Source organism: Rhinopithecus roxellana, chromosome 3 (assembly GCF_007565055.1).
Source record: "Rhinopithecus roxellana isolate Shanxi Qingling chromosome 3, ASM756505v1, whole genome shotgun sequence".
Lineage (NCBI taxonomy): Eukaryota > Metazoa > Chordata > Mammalia > Primates > Cercopithecidae > Rhinopithecus > Rhinopithecus roxellana.
The window spans coordinates 14,983,170-14,995,976 of record NC_044551.1 but is presented as its reverse complement, the minus strand read 5'-3'; the positions used below and the strand labels follow the sequence as shown (position 1 = coordinate 14,995,976).

The 12,807-nt window shown below is 52.3% G+C and overlaps 1 pseudogene across 1 annotated transcript; it reads right to left on the bottom strand.

Moving 5' to 3' along the window:
• Nucleotides 1–240: 240 nt before the first annotated feature.
• Nucleotides 241–11,732, bottom strand: LOC115896479 (annotated as a pseudogene). The gene is made up of 3 exons (XR_004056358.1): nt 11,728–11,732; nt 9,604–9,676; nt 241–2,652 (listed from the first exon to the last, which is right to left on the bottom strand). The product of XR_004056358.1 is annotated as an uncharacterized LOC115896479 (transcript).
• Nucleotides 11,733–12,807: the final 1,075 nt, after the last annotated feature.

Below are 12,807 nucleotides of genomic sequence, written 5' to 3'. Positions count from 1 at the left end.
GGCTGAGGCAGGAGAATGGCGTGAACCCGGGAGGCGGAGCTTGCAGTGAGCTGAGATCCGGCCACTGCACTCCAGCCTGGGCGACAGAGCGAGACTCCGTCTCAAAAAAAAAAAAAAAAAAAAAAAATTTCTAAGTTTTTAAACGTCATTTCAAATGCTGTTTCCATCTCACATTGGACATAAGTAGATTACAAGGTTAATGGAAAGTAGAAAAGTTAACTCATGAACATAAAAGATACATCGATTTGAAAACAAAACATTTATTCATTTACTTCGGCTGCAGTTTTCTTGACTGCTGAATTTCGTGAGAAGGGATTGTTCAGGGAGGGTTGTGGGGCTGAAGACCCGGACAGGAGCTGGTGCTACCGCTGTTCAAATCTGAGGGTGGTGGAGCTGGAGCCTTGGGGAGGAGCCGACGCTGCCTTTTAAGTCTGAGAGTCGTTGAGCTGGAGGTCCACGGAGGAGCTGGTGCTGCCACTGATGTCTTAGGTTGTGGAGCGGAAGACAGTGAAGGAGCCGGTGTGGCTGTTCCTCTGTGAGGGTCGTGGAGCTGGAGATCCAGGGGCAGAGGTGATCTAGTTTGAGGTTCATGCAGCTGCAGACCCAGAGAGGGGCTGGTGTTTCTTTAGTTGGAGGGTCGCGCAGCTGTAGAACCCAGGAGGAGCTGGCATTTTTCTAGTATTAGTGTTCTGCAACTGGGGAGGAGCTCATGTCCCAGTTTGAGGGCCGTGCAGCTGGAGACCCGGCGGGAAGCTGATGTTCCAGTTTGAGGGCTGTGCCGCTGTAGATCCGGGGGGAGCTGATGTTCCAGTTTGAGGGCTGTGCCGCTGTAGATCCGGGGGGAGCCGATGTTCCAGTTTGAGGGCCGTGCAGCTGGAGACCTGAGGGGGAGCCGATGTTGCAGTTTGAGGGCCGTGCAGCTGGAGACCTGAGGGGGAGCCGATGTTCCAGTTTGAGGGCTGTGCATCTGGAGACCCGCGGGGGAGCCGATGTTCCAGTTTTAAGGGCCATGCAGCTGGAGACCCTACGGGGAGCTAATGTTCCATTTTTAGGGCCATGAAGCAGGATACCTGGCAGGGAGCTGATGTTCCAGTTTGAGGCCGTGCTGCTGTAGATCCACGGGGAGCCGATGTTCCAGTTTGAGGGCCATGCAGCTGGAGCCAGGGCTGAGCTGATGTTCCAATTTGAGGGCCGTGCAGCTGGAGACCCGGCGGGGAGCTGATATTCCAGTTGCAGGGCCGTGCAGCTCGAGACCTGATGGGGAGCAGATGTTCCAGTTTGAGGGCGGTGCAGCTGGAGACACGGGGGAGAACTGATGTTTTAGTTTCAGGGCCGTGTAGCTGGAGCCTGGGCAGGGAACTGATGTTCCAGTATGAGGGCCGTGCACCTGGAGACCCGGGGGGGAACATCAAACTGGAACATCAGCTCCCCTCCTGGTCTCCAGTTGCACGGCCCTCAAACTGGAACATCAGCTGCCTGTAGGGTCTCCAGCTACACGGCTCTCAAACTGGAACACTGGCTCCCCACCTGGTCTGCAGCTGCACAGTTCTCAAACTAGAACATCAGCTTTCTTGCCATGTGTCCAGCTGCACGGCCCTCAAACTGCAACATCAGCTACCCCCGAGTCTCCAGCTGCATGGCGCTCAAACTGGAATGTCAGCTGCCCGCCGGGTCTCCAGCTGCACAGACCTCAAACTGGAACAGTTTGAACTCGGTGGGGCAGCTCCTGTTCCAGTTTGAGGGCTGTGCAGCTGGAGCCCAGGGCTGAGCCGATGTTCCAGTTTGAGGACCGTGCAGCTGGAGACCCAGCGGGGAGCTGATGTTCCAGTTTGAGGGCCGTGCATCTGGAGACTCATCAGGGAGCTTATGTTCCAATTGGAGGGCCTGGGAGCTGGACACACGGGTAAGCTAATGCTCCAGTTTGAGGGCAGTGCTGCTATAGACCCAGTGGGGAGCTGATGTTCCAGTTTGAGGGCCGTGCAGCCGGACACCCGGCGGGGAGCTGATGTTCCAGTTTGTGGGCCGTGCAGCTGGACACATGGCAAGAGAGATGATGTTCTAGTTTGAGAACCGTGCAGCTGGAGATCAGGAGGGGAGCTGATGTTCCAGTTTAAGGGCCGTGCAGCTGGAGACCGGGTGGGGAGCCAATGTTCCAGTTTGAGAGCCATGCAGCTGGAGACCCTACAGGGTGCTTATGTTCCAGTTTGAGGGCCGTGCAACTGGAGACCCAGTGGGGAGCTGATGTTCCAGTTTGAGGGCTGTGCTGCTGGAGAACCGTGGGGGAGTTGATGTTGCAGTTTGAGGGCCGTGCAACTGGAGATTCAGGGTGGCGCTGATGTTCCAGTTTGAGGGCAATGCAGCTGGAGACCCGGTGGGAGCTGATGTTCCAGTTTGAGGGCCTGGAAGCTGATGTTCCCGTTTAAAGGCCATGCAGCTGGAGATACGGCAGGAAGCTCATGTTCCAATTTGAGGATCGTGCAGCTGGAGAACTAGGGAGGAGCTGATGTTGTTTTCATTTGAGAGCCGTGGAGCTGGAGACCTGGACAGGAACTGGTGTTCTAATTTGACGGTTGTGGAGCTGGGGATGCAGGGAGGAGCTGTTGTCTTTATAGTTTGAGGGCCGTGGAGCTGAAGACCCTGGGAGGAGCTGTTCTAGTTTGAGGGTCGTGCAGCTGGACACCCTAGGAGGAGCTGATGTTGTTGCAGTTTGAGTATTGTGCAGCTGGAGATCTAGGGGGGAAGTGGTCCCGCGGTTCAAATCTGAGGGTCTCGGAGCTGGAACCTAAGGGGGGAGCCAGTGCTGCCTCTCATGTCTAAGGCTGTGGAGCTGGAGACCCGTGGAGGAGCCAGTGTTGGTGTTTCTAGTTGAGGGTTGTGGAGCTGGAGACCCGCAGAGGAGCCAGTGTTGGTGTTTCTAGTTGAGGGTCGTGGAGCTGGAGACCCATGGAGGAGCTGGTGTTGGTGTTTCTAGTTGAGGGTTATGGAGCTGGAGATACAGGGTGGAGCATTGTTTTCTAGTTTGTGGGTCGTGGAGCTGGAGACCCACGGTGGAGCCGGAGACCCACGGTGGAGCCAGAGTTGGTGTTTCTACTTGAGGTTCGTGGAGCTGGAGACCCATGGAGGAGCCGGAGTTGGTGCTTCTAGTTGAGGGTGGTCAAACTGGAGACGGCAGAGTAGCCGCTGCTGGTGTTTTTGTTTGAGGGTCGTGGAGCTGGAGATACAGGGTGGAGTGTTGTTTTCTAGTTTGTGGGTTGTAGACCTGGACTCGTGGAGGAGCTGTCATTGGTGTTTCTGGTTGAAGGTCGTGGAGTTGGAGACACGTGGAGGAGCCGTTGTTGGTGTTTCTAGTTGAGGATCGTGGAGCTAGAGACTGCGGAGGAGCTGGTGTTGGTGTTTCTAGTTGAGGGTCGTGGAGCTGGAGACCTGCGGAGGAGCTATTGTTGGTGTTTCTTGTTGAGGGCTGTGGAGCTGGAGATACAGGGTGGAGCGTTGTTTTCTAGTTTGTGGGTCATGGAGCTGGAGACCCGTGGAGGAGCCGGTGTTGGTGTTTCTCGTTAAGGGTTGTGGAGCTGGAGATACAGGGTGGAGCGTTGTTTTCTAGTTTGTGGGTCGTGGAGCTGGAGACCCACGGAGGAGCCTGTGTTGGTCTTTCTAGTTGAGGGTCGTGGAGGAGGAGACCCGCAGAGGAGCTGCTGTTGGTGTTTCTTATTGAGGGTCGTGGTACTGGAGACACGCGGAGGAGCCGCTGTTGGTGTTTCTAGTTGAGGGTAGTGGAGCTGGAGACCCGTGGAGGAGCCGGTGTTGCTATTTCTAGTTCAGGGTCATGGAGCTGGAGACCCGTGGAGCAGCGGGTGTTGGTGTTTCTAGTTGAAGGTTGTGGAGCTGGAGACCCAAGGAGGAGCCATTGTTGGTGTTTCTTGTTGAGTGTTCTGGAGCTGGAGATAACAGGATGGAGCATTGTTTTCTAGTTTGTGGGCCGTTTAGCTGGAGACCCGTGGAGGAGCCGGAGTTGGTGTTTCTAGTTGAGGGTCGTGGAGCTGGAGACCCGTGGAGGAGCCAGTTTGGTGTTTCTAGTTGAGGCTCGTGGAGCTGGAGACCCGTGGAGGAGCCGGTGTTGGTCTTTCTTGTAGAGCCTTGTGGAGCTGGAGACCCGCGGAGGAGCCGGTGTTAGTGTTTCTAATTTAGGGTTGGGGAGGTGGAGATAAAAGGGGGAACGCTGTTATTCTAGTTTGTGGCTCATGGAGCTGGAGACCCATGGAGGAGCTGTTGTTGGTGCTTCCAGTTGAGGGTCGTGGAGCTGGCGACCTACAGAGGAGCCGTTGTTGGTGTTTCTCGTTGAGGGTTGTGGAGCTGGAGATAAAGGGTGGAGCGTTGTTTTCTAGTTTGTGGGTCGTGGAGCTGGAGACCCGTGGAGGAGCTGTTGTTGGTGTTTCTGGTTCAGGGTCGTGGAGCTGGAGACCTGCGGAGGAGACAGTATTGGTGTTTCTTGTTGAGAGTTGTGGAGCTGGAAACCTGCAGAGGAGCCGGTGTTGGTGTTTCTAGTTGACGGTCGTGGAGCTGGGACCCGTGGAGGAGCCGGTGTTGGTGTTTCTAGTTAAGGGTCATGGAGCTGGAGACTTGTGGAGGAGGCGGAGTTGGTGTTTCTAGTTTAGGGTGGTGGAGCTGGAGACCTGCAGAGGAGCCCTGTTGGTGTTTCTAGTTGAGGGTCGTGGAGCTCAAGACCTGCGGGGTAGGCGCTCTTGGTGTTTCTAGTTGAGGGTCGTAGAGCTGGAGACCTGCGGAGGTGCAGGTGCTGGTGTTTCTAGTTGAGGGTCATGGAGCTGGAGACCCGCGGAGCCGCCAGTGTTGGTGTTTCTAGTTGAGGGTTGTGGAGCTGGGACCGGCGGGGGAGCCGTTGTTGGTGTTTCTCATTGAGTATTGTGGAGCTGGAGATACAGGGTGGAGCGCTGTTTTCTAGTTTGTGGGTCATGGAGCTGGAGACCTGTGGAGGAGCCGGAATTGGTGTTTCTAGTTGAAGGTCGTGGAGCTGGAGATTCGTGGAGGACCCAGAGTTGGTGTTTCTAGTTGAGAGTCGTGGAGCTGGAGACCCATGGAGGAGGCAGAGTTGGTGTTTCTAGTTGAGGGTCATCAAGGTGGAGACGGTGGAGTAGCCGCTGTTGGTGTTTTTGTTTGAGGGTCGTGGAGCTGGAGATACAGGGTGGAGCGTTGTTTTCTAGTTTGTGAGGTCGTGGACCTGGAGACCTGTGGAGGAGCTGTCGTTGGTGTTTTCTGGTTGAGGGTCGTGAAGTTGGAGACACGTGGAGGAGCCAGTGTTGGTGTTTCTCGTTGAGGGTTGTGGAGCTGGAGATACAGAGTGGAGCATTGTTTTCTAGTTTGTGGGTCTTGGAGCTGGCGACCCGTGGAGAAGCTGTTGTCGGTGTTTCTGGTTGAGGGTCATGGAGCTGGACACCCGCAGAGGAGCCAGAGTTGGTGATTTTAGTTCAGGGTCGTGGAGCTGGAGACCTGCAGAGGAGATGGTGTTGGTGTTTCTTGTTGAGGGTCGTGGAGCTGGAGACCCGCACAGGAGCTGGTGGTGGTGTTTCTAGTTGAGGGTCGTGGAGCTGGAGACGCGCGGAGGAGCCAGTGTTGGTGTTTCTAGCTGAGGGTTGTGGAGCTGGGACCCGCGGAGGAGCCATTGTTGGTGTTTCTCGTTTAGTGTTGTGGAGCTGGAGATACAGGGTGGAGCGTTGTTTTCTAGTGTGTGGGTCATGGAGCTGGAGACCCATGGAGGAGCCTGTGTTGGTATTTCTAGTTAAGGGTCGTGTAGGAGGAGACCCGCAGAGGAGCTGGTGTTGGTGTTTCTTGTTGAGGGTTGTGGTGCTGAAGACACGTGGAGGAGCCGCTGTTGGTGTTTCTAGTTGAGGCTCGTGGAGCTGGAGACCCACAGAGGAGCCAATGTTGGTCTTTCTTGTAGAGCGTCGTGGAGCTGGAGACACGCGGAGGAGCTGTTGTTGGTGTTTTTAGTTTAGGGTTGGGGAGGTGGAGATAAAAGGGGGAGTGTTGTTATTCTAGTTTGTGGGTTGTGGAGCTGGAGATCCATGGAAGAGCTCTTGTTAGTGTTTCCAGTCAAGGGTCGTGGAGCTGGCGACCCACGGAGGAGCCGTTGTTGGTGTTTTTTGTTGAGGGTCGTGGAGCTGGAGACCCGCGGAGGAGCCACTATTGGTGTTTCTAGTTGAGGATCATGGAGCTGGAGACCCGCGGAGGAGCCGGAGTTGGTGTTTCTAGTTGAGGGTCGTCGAGCTGGAGAGGGCAGAGTAGCCGTTTTTGGTGTTTTTGTTTGAGGGTCGTGGAGCTGGAGATACAGGGTGGAGCGTTGTTTTCTAGTTTGTGGGTCGTGGACCTGGAGACCCATGGAGGAGCTATCGTTGGTGTTTCTGGTTGAGGGCTGTGGAGTTGGAGACACGCAGAGGAGCTGCTGTTGGTGTTTCTAGTAGAGGATCATGGCGCTAGAGATCCGTGGAGGAGCTGGTGTTGGTGTTTCTAGTTGAGGGTCGTGGAGCTGTAGACTGGTGGAGGAGCCGTTGTTGGTGTTTCTAGTTAAGGGTCATGGAGCTGAAGACCTGTGGAAGAGCCGTTGTTGGTGTTTCTTGTTGAGGGTTATGGAGCTGGAGATACAGGGTGGAGTGCTGTTTTCTAGTTTATGGGTCGTGGAGCTGGAGACCCATGGAGGAGCTGGTGTTGGTGTTTCTCATTGTGGTTTGTGGAGCTGGAGATACAGGGTGGAGCATTGTTTTCTAGTTTGTGGGTCGTGGAGCTGGCGACCCGTGGAGGAGCTGTTGTCGGTGTTTCTGGTTGAGGGTCATGGAGCTGGACACCTGCGGAGGAGCCAGAGTTGGTGATTTTACTTTAGGGTCGTGGAGCTGGAGACCTGCGGAGGAGCTGGTGTTGTTGTTTCTCGTTGAGGGTCGTGGAGCTGGAGACCTGCGGAGGAGCTGGTGTTGGTGTTTCTAGCTGAGGGTTGTGGAGCTGGGACCCGCGGAGGAGCCATTGTTGGTGTTTCTCATTGAGTGTTGTGGAGCTGGAGATATAGGGTGATGCGTTGTTTTCTAGTTTTTTGTTTGTGGAGCTGGAGACCTGCGGAGGAGCCTGTGTTGGTGTTTGTAGTTGAGGGTTTTGGAGCTGGAGATTTGCGGAGGAACTGCAGTTGGTGTTTCTAGTTGATGTTTGTGGAGCTGGAGATACAGGGTAGAGCGTTGTTTTCTAGTTTGTGGGTTATGGATCTGGAGACCCGTGGAGGAGCTGGTGTTGGTGTTTCTAGTTGAGGGTTGTGTTTGTAGTTGAGGGTCGTGTAGCTGGAGACCCATGGAGGAGCCGGTGTTGGTGTTTCTAGTTGAGGGTTGTGGAGCTGGAGACCCACGGAGGAGCCATTGTTGGCGTTTCTCATTGAGTGTTGTGGAGCTGGAGATATAGGGTGATGCGTTGTTTTCTAGTTTGTTGTTTGTGGAGCTGGAGACCTGTGGAGGAGCCAGTTTCGGCGTTTCTAATTGAGGATCATGGAGCTGGAGACCTGTGGAGGAGCCCGTGTTGGTGTTTGTAGTTAAGGGTTTTGGAGCTGGAGACTTGCGGAGGAACTGCAGTTGGTGTTTCTAGTTGATGTTTGTGGAGCTGGAGATACAGGGTGGAGCGTTGTTTTCTAGTTTTTGGGTCATGGAATTGGAGACCCGTGGAGGAGCTGGTGTTGGTGTTTCTCATTGAGGGTTGTGGAGCTAGAGATACAGGGTGGAGTATTGTTTTCTAGTTTGTGGGCCTTGGAGCTGGAGACCCGTGGAGGAGCCGGTGGTGGTGTTTCTCGTTGAGGGTTGTGGAGCTAGAGATACAGGGTGGAGCGTTGTTTTCTAGTTTGTGGGTCGTGGAGCTGGAGACCCATGGAGGAGCTGGAGTTGGTGTTTCTAGTTGAGGGTCGTGGAGCTGGAGACCCATGGAGGAGCCGGAGTTGGTGTTTCTAGTTGAGGGTCATTGAGGTGGAGACGGCGGAATAGCCACTGTTGGTGTTTTTGTTTGAGAGTCGTGGAGCTGGAGATATGGGGTGGAGCATTGTTTTCTAGTTTGTGGGTCGTGGACCTGGAGACCCGTGGAGGAGCTGTTGTTGGTGTTTCTGGTTGAGGGTTGTGGAGTTGGAGACACGCGGAGGAGCCATTGTTAGTGTTTCTAGTTGAGGATCGTGGAGCTGGAGACCTGCGGAGGAGCCGTTGTTGGTGTTTCTTCTTGGGGGCTGTGGAGCTGGAGATACAGGGTGGAGCATTGTTTTCTAGTTCATGGGTCGTGGAGCTGGAGACCCGCGGAGGAGCCGGTGTTAGTGTTTCTAGTTGAGGGTCGTGGAGGAGGAGACCTGCAGAGGAGCTGGAGTTGGTGTTTCTAGTTGAGGGTCGTGGAGCTGGAGACCCATGGTGGAGCCGGAGTTGGTGTTTCTAGTTGAGGGTCACTGAGGTGGAGACGGCGGAGTAGCCACTGTTGGTGTTTTTGTTTGAGGGTCGTGGAGCTGGAGATATGGGGTGGAGCATTGTTTTCTAGTTTGTGGGTCGTGGACCTGGAGACCCATGGAGGAGCTGTTGTTGGTGTTTCTGGTTGAGGATTGTGGAGTTGGAGACACGCGGAGGAGCCATTGTTAGTGTTTCTAGTTGAGGATCGTGGAGGTGGAGACCCGCAGAGGAGCCGTTGTTGGTGTTTCTTGTTGAGGGTTGTGGAGCTGGAGATACAGGGTGGAGCATTGTTTTCTAGTTCGTGGGTCGTGGAGCTGGAGACCCACGGAGGAGCCGGTGTTAGTGTTTCTAGTTGAGGGTCATGGAGGAGGAGACCTGCAGAGGAGCTGGTGTTGGTGTGTCTTGTTGAGGGTCGTGGAGCTGGAGACCCGCGGATGAGCTGATGTTCCTGCTGTTTAAATCTGAGGGTGGTGGAGCTGGAGATCCGGGGAAGAGCTGGTGCTGCGGTTCAAGTCTGAGGCTGTCAGAGCTGGAGCCTCCGGGAGGTGTAGGTACTGCCACTGATGTCTTCGGTTTTGGAGCTGGAGACCTAAGGAGAAGGAAGGCTGGTGGTGTAGTTTGAGGTTCGTGGAGCTGGAATCCTGGTCAGGAGCCAGTGATGCTGTTTAAGTCTGAAGTTCGTGGACCTAAACATGCAGCTGATGTTGGGGAAGTAGAGAGAGAGAGGGAGAGAGAGTTACAGGACCCCACTTGAAACTGTACATGTAGGTGAATCCCAAGCAAGTTAAGCCTGGGAGCTTCTCAGTCCTCGTGATCATTACATTCCTTTTTCTTTTACACAGTTCGGATTTGTTTTCTGTCTCATGAGACAGGAAGACTCTGATTAATACCCTCAGGAATTGAAAAGCTTTAAAAAAACTAAATATTGGTGTAGTAATAATAATAGAAATTAAACTATGAGTATCCTGACTGACAGACAAAATCAGACACCACACACAATATGTATCTTTTCAATCAATTAGTAAAATAAAATATAAATTGAAAAATAGACCCATGCAAAGCTATAAAAAGTTATTTCTTGGAGAAGCGATGATGACAGAGATTAATCTGGGAGTTACTATTAATGGAGAAACTTAGAACTTACCATTTTTCCTGTGAGGTTTCGGTGCTGATACTGATATTGTGTGAGTTCCGGCAATTGAGTCCGTTCACACAGCCTGGCGATGCAGCAGGTTCACAGAAGGGCCCTGTCCCAGCTGGTCCTGCTCCACTATGATGGTGTGGCCTCTGCTCTCTGTGTCGTGAGGGGAGACCAGGCCCTTGATCACAAGCGTATCCATGGTGAGGTTCTGTGGATGGAACCTCATGGATGTTCCTTCCTGATGTTCATCGGCCATCTTGCTATTTAATGCAATGTTTAATGTTTAATGTTTATAACTGTCTTCTAAATATTGAATACAAATAAAGCATTTGTACAATATGGGTAAAATATAAAGAATATCGACACATGGGACACAGAGGACCTCCACCAAGTTTAGGGAATAGAATCTGAAGAGACATGACTTCAGATGTTCCCTGGAGGCCCTGCCTGAGTCCCAGTCCCTTCCCTTCTCCTACCGAGGGAATCACTTCTTGCTTTAGTCTTTATTGTTCCCATACTTTTCTTCACAGTACGTTTCTTTCACCGCGTATGGGTACATCCTAAAAAATACGACATTTAGTTTTTGAACTTTGTTTTCTTTTTGAGGCAGGGTCTTGCTCTGTTGCCTCGGCTGTAGTTTTGAACTTTGATGTGAGGAAATTCTCCTGTGTGGCTGCTCCTACGCTGCATGGCTCTGAGCATCTGCTCAATGTCTGTTTTTGTCTTCCATTCTCCCCGAGACCCACCCACGCTGACGTGGTTCATTTTCATTGTGTGATCTCCTGTCGTCTGAGGGGAGCACGGGAAATGTCTTCATTTCCCTGTGGGTGAGTGTTTGACCAGGTTGGGGCCCTTAAGACTGTGTTTTGCTAGGAACGTTCTTGGGCATTTCTTTTTACACAAGTGCAAGTTTCTTTGGGTCAGTAGCTTTCAAGTTTTAAAATTTCATCCCAAGTAAGAAATGTAATTTTCATCATAACCGACAACACACACCCTTTCATATACAAGCATAACAAAAATACATTTCATAAACATTCTTAGCAGTGCCTGGTGTTCCTGCTACTCTCCATTCTCCCCAACACTGGCCGTGATTGGGTTGTGGGATTTCTGCCAGTCTGGCGGATGTCACGTGATATCTCCCCGTTAGGCTGAGCTGCTCTTTGTGTTTTCATTAGCCGCTCCTCCACATCTCCTCTTCTGTGGAGGGCCGGTTCAGCTCTTTTGCCCAGTATCTGTTAAGTTGTTTGAATTTTTGCACTTTTCTTTTATTATTCCAATTATTATGTTTTTGAGACAGAGTCTCACTCTGTCGCCCAAGCTGGAGTGCGCCATGATCTCAGCTCACTGCAACCTCCACCTTCTGGGTTCAAGTGATTCTCCTGCCTCAGCCTCCTGAGTAGCTGGGATTACAGGCGCACGCCATAACACCCAGCTAATGTTTGTATTTTTACTAGAGATGGGGTTCCACCATGTTGTCCAGGCTGGTCTGAAACTCCTGACCTCAGGTGATTCTCCTGCCTCAGCCTCCCAAAGTGCTGGGATTACAAGTGTGAGCCACCATGTCTGGCCTGCCTTTTTCTTTTTCAAAAGGACTCTTTATAGATTATACCTATTCATTCCGGTGACTATCTGTGTGGCAAAGATAGGTTTGAATCCACCAGGATGCACGTGGAGGATCTCCTCTCTGGTGGCAGAAGAGACAGAGAGGGATAGAAGGGGAGGGAGAATCAGAGCCGAGAGGAGGCCAAGGCAGGCGGGGATTGCAGGCTGCTGTGAGGACTTGGCTTCTTCTCTGAGTCGGGAGGGATTAGCAAGGGATTTAAACAGAGGAACCATGGGATTTCCCTTGTGCATTTCTGCCATGGTTGGCTCAGCTGAACGCACCTCTTGAACAAGACTTGGCCTTGGACACCCAGAGGCCCTTGGGTGAGGGTTTACCTCCTGGCCTGGCCACTGACACATCCACGTTTGGCGCCCACACGACTGGGCGGCCCCGAGACCTGCTCTGCCTGGGCTTCCCCTTGGTGGCATTTCTCAAGTTTGTCCCCTCTCAAGTCTGCCCCATCCAGAAAACCAAACACCTCTCTCTCCTACATGGAAACCCCCGTCAGCACCTCCCCGACTCACGGCATCCCGTCAACATCACAGTCCCGACTTTCCCACACGGACAAGCCCCCTGATGGACCAGGACAGCGTCGGCACTAAGACACGCCCTGCAACTCACAGAAAGAGCGGACCAAGAAGACAGGAACTGCCCGAGGCACGGGGAGCTGCAAACACCCAAGATACTGTCAGAGACGGAAAAAGGTATGGCCATGGCTGACACAAAATGTTACTCAACATTTATCACAGGCCTAAATGGAGAACAGAACGCTATAAAACCATTAGATAAAAACACGGGAAAATTTGTATGGCCTGGGGTTAGGTGACAAGTTCTTAGACATGACACCAAAGGCATGATTCATAGAAGATTGACAAATTAAATTTAGTCATAATTTAAAATTATAATTCTATAAAGCAATATAAAAATCTTAATGAAATGCAAACTATGGGCTAGAAAAAAATATTGGTGAATCACACATCTCACAACGTACTGGCACGTAGAATATACGAAGAACTGTCAAAACTTAACAGAAAGTAAAAACCCCAGTATTAAAGAGAAGGCAAATATTTGAATGGAGCCCTCATCAAGGAAGGTATAAGGAGGGCATATTGCCCGAGAAAGAGGCTCAACATCATAGAGACGCTGGAGAAATGCCAGTCAACAGTACCTCTGCAAATCTATTAAAATGGCTAAAAAGAGACAAAAACCACGGGCCCACCCAGCTTCTAGTGATGATGCAGAGGAACTGGGACCCTCATAAGCGGGAGTGGGAATGGGAGGGATCCCGCCATGCTGGAACGTGGTCCGGGAGTTTCTTATTGAGTTAAGCACATCCTTACCACGTCATCCAGCAACCCCACTCCTGAAATTTCCCCCAAGAGAAAACTTAAACGTGCACACACAAACCTGCACTCAAGTGTTTAGGCCTCATTGCTCATTGCCAATAACTGGAAGAAAACAAAATGTCCATCAGCAGGAGAAGGTGTGAACCAACATGGATGCTTCCACACAGGGGGCACCAACCAGCAGTGGAAACATGCACCCCAAATGCCCCAGGTCTCCCAGGCCACATGCCCGGTGAAGAAAACTAGTTTCGGTGGGCA